This window comes from Camellia sinensis, chromosome 11, assembly GCF_055761805.1.
Source record: "Camellia sinensis isolate YWXY chromosome 11, ASM5576180v1, whole genome shotgun sequence".
Taxonomy (NCBI): domain Eukaryota; kingdom Viridiplantae; phylum Streptophyta; class Magnoliopsida; order Ericales; family Theaceae; genus Camellia; species Camellia sinensis.
In genome coordinates, this window is record NC_138971.1 from 178944034 (window position 1) to 178953233 (window position 9200).

At 43.0% G+C, this 9200-nt stretch overlaps 1 long non-coding RNA gene across 1 annotated transcript; it reads left to right on the top strand.

Annotated features, from left to right (window-relative positions):
- Window positions 1-7993: 7993 nt before the first annotated feature.
- LOC145803033 (uncharacterized) lies at window positions 7994-9200 on the top strand. Its single transcript, XR_014345094.1, has 2 exons — window positions 7994-8078; window positions 8172-9200. It is a non-coding gene; the product is annotated as an uncharacterized LOC145803033 (long non-coding RNA).

A 9200-nucleotide genomic window follows, 5' to 3' on the forward strand; every position in this document is an offset into this window, starting at 1 on the left:
TGATGGCCATCATTACTGTTCGGTCTTTCAAGACCTACTGTTACTGTTATGCTAATGGATGTACCACATATGACTGTTTACTGTACTGAACAACTGAAATACTGATTGAATTGAACTGTTTTCCTTACTGTAAGGACATTCATTCTAAACCTCTTTACGCTTTATGTTATTCACTGGGCTTTAGCTCACTGCTCATATATATATGTAGGTGTACAGGCACCAGAACGGAGCTAGGAGCGTCAGGGTAACTCCAGTTTTGTCAAGCCAGCCTTTGTGCCTCACTGCGAGGTTCCGAGTTGCCATGCTATGGCTTGGGGGTGTTTTGTTTGTTTTCCCCCGCCTGTCTTCATACTGTCTAACTGTACTGTATAGACTGACTGTTTACTGTACTGTTATAAAGGGATTAGGTCCCTGTACTATGTGACTGTAAACTTTGTATAGACCGTACTGTTTTGTACAGGCGGAATGTTTTCTGTACTGTTCTGTAGGGTTGAGTCCCTAGTTGAATGGATGTGAATATTGTACATACGGTTCTGTACTGTTTATGTGTGAATATATGAAAAACCCTTTTCGCATGCAGACTGTCACAGCTCGATGGACACTATTTATTTACTGTATTGGCTTCCGCCAGGCCCTGTACTCTGTTTTACTGTATTTCTGTTAAGCAGGCCTTCGGTAATCTCGGATTACTGGCCGGTTACGGTGCTAAACCCATAGGGCCGGGTTTGGGTCGTGACAGAGTGGTATCAGAGCGATACTTACCACGAGTTATACCGCACACACGTGTCCAAATGAGCTATAGGGTGTCCTAGAAAAGTGATTAGGGCATCTCATGAGCATGATAAGTGTGTGTGGTTATGTTATGACTGAATACATGTTAATGTGATAACTGTTTAAATATGCAACTGTTTATGTTACAATTGTTATAACTGTTATAGTGAAATGGACAATGCAAATGAACCTGAATCCTCGTCTACCGAGGCAAGAATGGAAAGAATGGAAAGAATGATAGAACTGATAACTGCTAGACTGGAACAACAACAGAACCAACAGCCCCCACCTCCTCCTCCTCCGGTACAGCCGGAACCTAATGTGAATGTGGATGATGGGGATATTATTGCTCTCACCCATAAATTCAGCAAGATGAAACCGCCATCCTTTCAGGGAGGCCTTGAACCGTTAAAAGCTGAAGCTTGGGTTCTGGAAACAGAAAAATTGTTCGAAGTGTTTCCGTGCTCGGAAGCGAATAAAGTATTGTTAGCTACCTTCACCCTACAAGAAGAGGCTAGAAGATGGTGGATGTTGATCCGCGACGCAAATACTGTTATGACTTGGGCTCAGTTCAAGGAGTCCTTCTTTGAAAAGTACTTCCCACAGTGTGTCAGGGATAGGAAAGTAACTGAGTTTGAACAACTGAAGCAGGGCACAATGTCCGTTGCAGAATATGGAACAAAATTTACTGAACTTGCCCGTTATGCACCGCACATGGTGGATACGGAATATAAGAAGGCCAGAAAATTTGAAGGTGGCCTTAATGTTGCGATCCTTGATCGAATAAATGTCTTGAAATTACCGACTTTTGTGGGTGTTCTCGACCGGGCATTGATGGCCGAGTCGAACATTGCAGCAGTGAAACAATCTGAAACACCAATAACCGAATGGCATGGTAAAAGGCAGGGTTTCAAATTCAAGAAAAGCAAGCACAACCCAGCCAATAAGAAACAGAACACGGGATCAATGACTAGCCCCAGCCAAGGGAGTGGGTTCATTCCACCCTGTCCTGAGTGTGGCAAGAAGCACAAGGGGGTCTGTTACAGAGTATCTGGAGCTTGTTACAGGTGTGGCAAGGTGGGCCACATGGTTAAGGACTGCCCCTCTGCTCCACAAGCCAGTGGTAAAGCTGCACCAAGCGCAGCAGCATCAAATGCTCCACCAAAGCCTAACCCTAAAGCTACCGGGAAAGAGCCTGTGAGGCAAGGCCGAGTGTTCGCACTAGTACCGGGAGATGTGCAGAATACCGAGACCGTTGTGTAAGGTATTCTCTCTATTTGTGCACAAAATGCATATGTATTAATTGATTCGGGGTCTACGCATTCTTATGTATCGCATGCTTTTTCACGGAAATTGAATAGACCCTTAGAACCTATGAACTACCTGCTAGCCGTATCATCACCCGTAGGGGGATCCATGACATGTGCTTATATGTACCCCGCATGTGAAATTATTGTTGGGGATATGCATCTGTTTATTGATTTACTGCCATTGAACATTGATCATTTTGACGTAATATTGGGGATGGATTGGTTACAAAAATATCATGCCACTATTGACTGTGTGACCAAGCAAGTTGTTTTCCGTCCACCTGGTCTGCCTGCATTTGTGTTTAATGGGAGTGGAGTAGTACCTCCTCCGTATTTGATTTCGTCAGTAAAAGGCTGTTAAACTGATTAGAAAGGGATGTAAAGGGTATCTGTGTTCTGTACTGACTGTGCCTATTGATGATAATACTAATGTGGATTGCATTCCTATAGTCAGAGAATTTCCAGATGTTTTCCCAGATAATCTTCCAGGAGATTTGACTGACAGGGAGATTGAATTTACCGTTGATGTGATCCCCGGAACACAGCCAGTTTCCAAAGCTCCGTACCGAATGGCTCCAACTGAACTGAAAGAACTGAAAGTGCAACTGCAAGAATTGTTAGACAAAAAGTTCATCAGACCTAGCACTTCGCCATGGGGTGCACCGGTTTTGTTTGTAAAGAAGAAAGATGGCTCACTGAGACTGTGCATTGACTACCGTGAACTGAATAAGGTAACTGTAAAGAATAAATACCCATTACCGCGCATTGATGACTTATTTGATCAGTTACAGGGTGCACAAGTGTTTTCCAAGATCGATCTCAGATCGGGATACCATCAACTGAAGGTTAAACCAGGAGACATTGATAAAACTGCTTTTAGAACGAGGTATGGCCATTATGAATTTCTAGTTATGCCTTTTGGAGTCACGAACGCACCAGCTGCTTTTATGGACCTCATGAACAGAATTTTTAAACCGTACCTTGATGACTTTATTGTTGTATTTATCGATGACATATTGATTTACTCCAAAAGTATAGAACAGCATGAACATCATCTGAGACTTGCCCTACAAACCTTAAGAGAACAGAAACTGTATGCTAAACTGTCTAAATGTGAATTCTGGCTTGACCATGTTATGTTTTTGGGGCATGTTGTTAGCAAAGATGGAATTTCTGTTGATCCGCAGAAAATTGAAGCTGTAGTGAACTGGCCTAGACTAACAAATGTGACTGAAGTCCGAAGCTTTTTGGGATTGGCTGGATATTACAGAAGATTTGTCAAAGATTTCTCCAAAATTGCCCTACCATTGACTCAGTTAACTCAAAAGGGGACATCATTTGACTGGACTGACCAAAGAGAATCTGCTTTTCAGGAGTTGAAAACTCGATTAGTGACTGCACCAGTTCTTACCTTACCTACAGGTACGGATGGTTATACTGTATTTAGTGATGCTTCTCATAAGGGTCTGGGGTGTGTTTTAATGCAGAATGGGAGAGTTATTGCTTATGCTTCCCGACAGTTGAGACCACATGAAAAGAACTACCCGACCCATGATCTGGAACTTGCTGCAGTAGTATTTGCACTGAAAATCTGGCGTCACTATCTGTACGGGGTGACATGTGAAGTATACACCGACCACAAGAGTTTAAAGTATTTCTTCACACAGAAAGAACTGAACATGAGACAGCGGAGATGGCTGGAACCGATTAAGGATTATGACCTACAGATATTGTACCATCCGGGAAAAGCCAATACCGTTGCCGATGCATTGAGCCGGAAATCGATTGGAAACTTAGCCTGTTTGCTTACAGGGCAGAAAGAGTTGCTTTGTGACCTGGAAAAAATCTGAAATAGAAATTGTTTTGAGAGGACAAGGTGGAATCTTAGCTGCTATTTCTGCTCAACCGGCACTGATCGAGGAGATTAAAGAGAAACAGCAACTGGATGACTTCTTGAAAAAGATCATCGAAGAAAGAGAATCTAAACCGAGACCGGGATTCAAATGTGAGAATAATGTACTGAAATTTCAAGAAAGACTGTGTGTACCGAATGATACTGAACTGAAAAGAAGAGTTCTGCAAGAAGGCCACAATTCGAAATTGTCTATCCATCCGGGGAATACGAAGATGTACCAAGATCTGAAACAGAATTTCTGGTGGCCGGGAATGAAGAAAGAAATTGCTGATTTTGTATCCAAATGTCTTCATTGCCAACAGGTCAAAGCTGAACATCAACGACCTGCCGGACTATTGCAACCCCTACCCATACCAGAGTGGAAATGGGAGCATATCACGATGGATTTTATCGTTGGATTACCTCGCTCCAGAAAATGTATGGATTCAATTTGGGTTATTGTTGATAGACTAACCAAATCTGCTCACTTCTTACCTGTCAAGACAATCTATAATGCGGACAAATTGGCTGTTATCTATATTGATGAAATTGTAAGACTGCATGGAGTGCCTGTGTCTATTGTTTCTGACAGGGATTCGAAGTTTACATCGAGGTTTTGGCAAAGTCTACAGACTGCATTGGGTACTGAATTGAGGCTGAGTAGTGCCTATCATCCTCAGACAGATGGCCAATCAGAAAGGACCATCCAAACTCTGGAGGATTTACTGAGAATGTGTGTCCTTGATTTTCAGGGAGACTGGGAAAGCCATTTGCCCTTAGCTGAATTTGCGTATAACAACAGCTACCATTCGAGTATTGGCATGGCGCCCTTCGAGGCATTGTATGGCAGAAAATGTAGATCTCCAATCTGCTGGGCAGAAGTTGGAGATGGGCCTTTGCTTGGGCCCGAGATTGTGTATGAAACAACTGAAAAAGTGAAACTGATACAGCAAAGACTAAAAACTGCACAGAGTAGACAGAAAAGTTATGCAGATGTCAGAAGACGGGACAGAGAGTATGAAGTGGGTGATCACGTTTTTGTGAAAGTGACACCAATGAAAGGCCAGACTCGTTTTGGAGTCAAAGGCAAGTTAGCACCGAGATACGTCGGACCATATGAGATCATTGAGAAAATCAATCCGGTGGCGTATCAAGTTGCGCTTCCTCCTGAAATGGAGCATATGCATAACGTCTTCCACATTTCTATGTTAAGAGATTACCTCCGGGATCCCTTCCATGTGATTGAGCCTACTCGGATAGTGTTGGGAGATGACTACACTTACGAGGAACGGCCTATACAGATTGTAAACCGGCGAATCAAGAAACTGAGGAACAAAGAGATCCCGTTAGTGAAAGTTGACTGGCAAAACCACGGTGGCGTGTACGCCACTTGGGAAAGGGAAGATGACATGGCCAAACGATATCCTGAACTGTTTCCACTGAATCCTGTTTTCTTCCAGAATGAAGGTAACTTGAGTTTAGAGGACTAAACTCTTTATAAGGAGGGGAGACTGTAACAACCCTCATACTGTTTACTGATTTAGGACTGATTGATTACCGATAATCACCGATTATTGTTAAACGAAACGGATAATGACTGATAACTGACTGATAATTGAACTGATTAAAAGTACTGAACTGACTGACTGAAATTGAAACTGAATTGACTGAGTATATGTTAGTTAATTGCATTCTATCTGTTTGATTGTCTGATTATCTGTTCATGTTTATATGTTTAAACTGCTAATTGAAGGCCTTATCGGCGGCCGAATCCGAAACCGACTAGTGTTCCATGACCCTCATAATTTATGTGATTTTATGGTATAATTATCTGAAAATCGATTAGGTATGATTAAATTAGATTAAATTAAGCTAATTAAAGAGTTGGACTTAATTACCGTTTTGCCCTTGAGTGGGCCACTATCTCACACATCTTTAAGCCTTGTATACACTCATACACTTGAGCCTAAGACAACATTTCCTCAGCCATTTCCCCTCTCATTGCCGACCATAGAGAGAGAGTTAGGGAGGGAGAGAAGTGTTTTTGTTGATTTAGCTTGTGAATCTTGAAGAATTGAAGTGTATTTGCATATTTGAGCTCCCTCACTCCTAATTCTACAAGACTAAGGTAGGACATCCATCTTCTTGTGGCTGTTCTGGAGTTCATTCTTGCATGATTCATGTTAATTTGTAGAGCTAAGCCGTGATTTGGTTCATTAATGATGGATTGAAGATCATTTCATGCATGCATGTTTGTATTGTAGATATTTGAGTTGTTTTCATGGCATAAGGTTACATGCATGTTCATCTTTTGGTCATACCTCATGAATTCATCATGTTCTTGAAGAAATGAGCTCATTTGATCAAGCTTTGAAGATTTAATTTGGTTTGAAACTCATGCATGACATGTTTGAATGTTGTTCTTGAAAATGGGTTTGAATATGGTTTTAATTGACTCACCTTTGGGGCTTGAATTCACAAATTGAGCTTTGAAACTTGTTTTACATTGAATTTAATGATGTTTTCCAGAATTTGGGCCCAAGAGGTCGAGTTTGGAGTGGTAGAATGCTTGGTTTGAGCTTGGGAGGCAGATCTGGAAATTCCAGATTTGGCTTCCTCGCTCGAGCGAAGGATTCCCCGCTCGAGCGAGCACCTTTGTCCAGGGCTCCGCTCGAGCGGCCATCGAGCGACCATCGCGCGTAAAATTTCAGCATCCAGTACTTTTACTGTTTTGCAGACCGCTCGAGCGAAGGATTTCTCGCTCGAGCGAAGCCTTTGATTTTGGACTTACGCTCGAGCGTAGAAAGTCTCGCTCGAGCGAGGCTCTTATTTTCAGCAAACTTTGCGAAATGTTTTCTAAGTGTATTTTTGCATCCTCATCCCATCCTAGGCATTCTTAGGCCTAGTTTAAGACATTTAGATGAGGATATCATTGTAGAACACACCAAGGCAAATTAGGGATTAAGTTATGAGATTTCCCAACTGTGTAGCTTAGTGTGTTCAATCTGTGAACTGTGTAGGGTTGGCAACTGGGGAGACACGCTCTAGCATACTGTAGCCCAGAACTCTGTGAGTAACAATTGTGTAAAGATATGTTCAACTGATATCTTTTGAATACTGAACTGAACTGTTTACTGAACTGGTATTATTTACTGAATGAATGTATGTCCTTTATTTCTGAACTGTACTGTGGCATCCTTAGTACTTACTGTTTACTGTTACTGTTACTGCGACAGAATTCTCTGTCGGTTCCCTCGTGGAACCACTACTGTTTACTGACTGATGGCCATCATTACTGTTCGGTCTTTCAAGACCTACTGTTACTGTTATGCTAATGGATGTACCACATATGACTGTTTACTGTACTGAACAACTGAAATACTGATTGAATTGAACTGTTTTCCTTACTGTAAGGACATTCATTCTAAACCTCTTTACGCTTTATGTTATTCACTGGGCTTTAGCTCACTGCTCATATATATATGTAGGTGTACAGGCACCAGAACGGAGCTAGGAGCGTCAGGGTAACTCCAGTTTTGTCAAGCCAGCCTTTGTGCCTCACTGCGAGGTTCCGAGTTGCCATGCTATGGCTTGGGGGTGTTTTGTTTGTTTTCCCCCGCCTGTCTTCATACTGTCTAACTGTACTGTATAGACTGACTGTTTACTGTACTGTTATAAAGGGATTAGGTCCCTGTACTATGTGACTGTAAACTTTGTATAGACCGTACTGTTTTGTACAGGCGGAATGTTTTCTGTACTGTTCTGTAGGGTTGAGTCCCTAGTTGAATGGATGTGAATATTGTACATACGGTTCTGTACTGTTTATGTGTGAATATATGAAAAACCCTTTTCGCATGCAGACTGTCACAGCTCGATGGACACTATTTATTTACTGTATTGGCTTCCGCCAGGCCCTGTACTCTGTTTTACTGTATTTCTGTTAAGCAGGCCTTCGGTAATCTCGGATTACTGGCCGGTTACGGTGCTAAACCCATAGGGCCGGGTTTGGGTCGTGACAGCGGCATACACACCTACTAGTCGATAATCCGAGCCACCTGTCTGAGTCCGGATATCAGGGACTTGGGCCTTCTCTCGAGACATTGGTGAGTATCATAGTATGTGTCAGATAATTGTTAAGATCATAATTGATTTACTTTCAGTCAACTATAGCCTAATACGTCTGAATTTTTGTTCAGGTAGTTCGAGCTGAGAGGTCATATCACTTGGCTGAGGACGCCCTTTTCAAACGTGATGGACAGCATGCGATGCAGGCCCTTGTAGAGATCCGAGAGTTATTGTACGAGGGGATCCAGTATGCCCATTGGGTAGATCGTCTGCATTTTGGCCACTACGATGTACACAGTGTAGCCGCTGCTCAAGACACATCAGTCCCGTCCATGTCAGTGCCTTCCACTTCAGCGCCAGCCACAGCAAGTCCTTGGACTTCAGTCACCCCACCGTATGGTACCTCATACATTTCTCCAGATTCCCCACACGTATATCCTACCCAGCATGCTGACCCTAATTAGACACCGCCCGGATACATGCATGACGTTGTTACCCCACCCACCTAGTTACCACCTGTTTTTTTGGGGACTAGTTCGACCGCGACCATGAGCACACATGATGCAGTTCTCACTGACATCTCCCACGTTAAGGATGAGGCCCATATTGAGCCCCTCCAGAGCGCGAGGAAGAGGCCGAGGTTATGGTTGTAGCGGACGTCGCGGCCGAGGTCGGGGTGCGGGCAGAGGCAGAGGTCGAGGTCGAGGTGGAGATCCAGCTACAGATCGTGATACAGTTGCAGCAGATGAGGGAGTTTCACAGCTCACAGCAGTATCCGATCTTCAACCAGAGACAGGATCAAGGCAGCACATGCAGGAGAGGGGGGGTCACACTCACAAGCTCCATAGGTAGTCAGTGGAGGGCCACATGCAGAGGAGGGAGTGCCACTGGATACGCATTTACGATTGGGAAAGCCAGATATTCAGAGAGTCTACCGTAGGAGACCGAGGAGGGAGGTGCACGGTCGGGGTTGTGGGACTGGGGGCAGGTTAGGGCATTAGCGGGTGTGATATGGAGTGTATAGTTTTTTTTTATTTATAGTAATTGTTATAGTTTTTATAAATCAAGCTTGTACAGATAATGTAAATGTGTCATACTTATTTATTCGAAAATATAATTTCACAATTTTTTGTTTTTACTTATTTTGATGATTTTCAAAA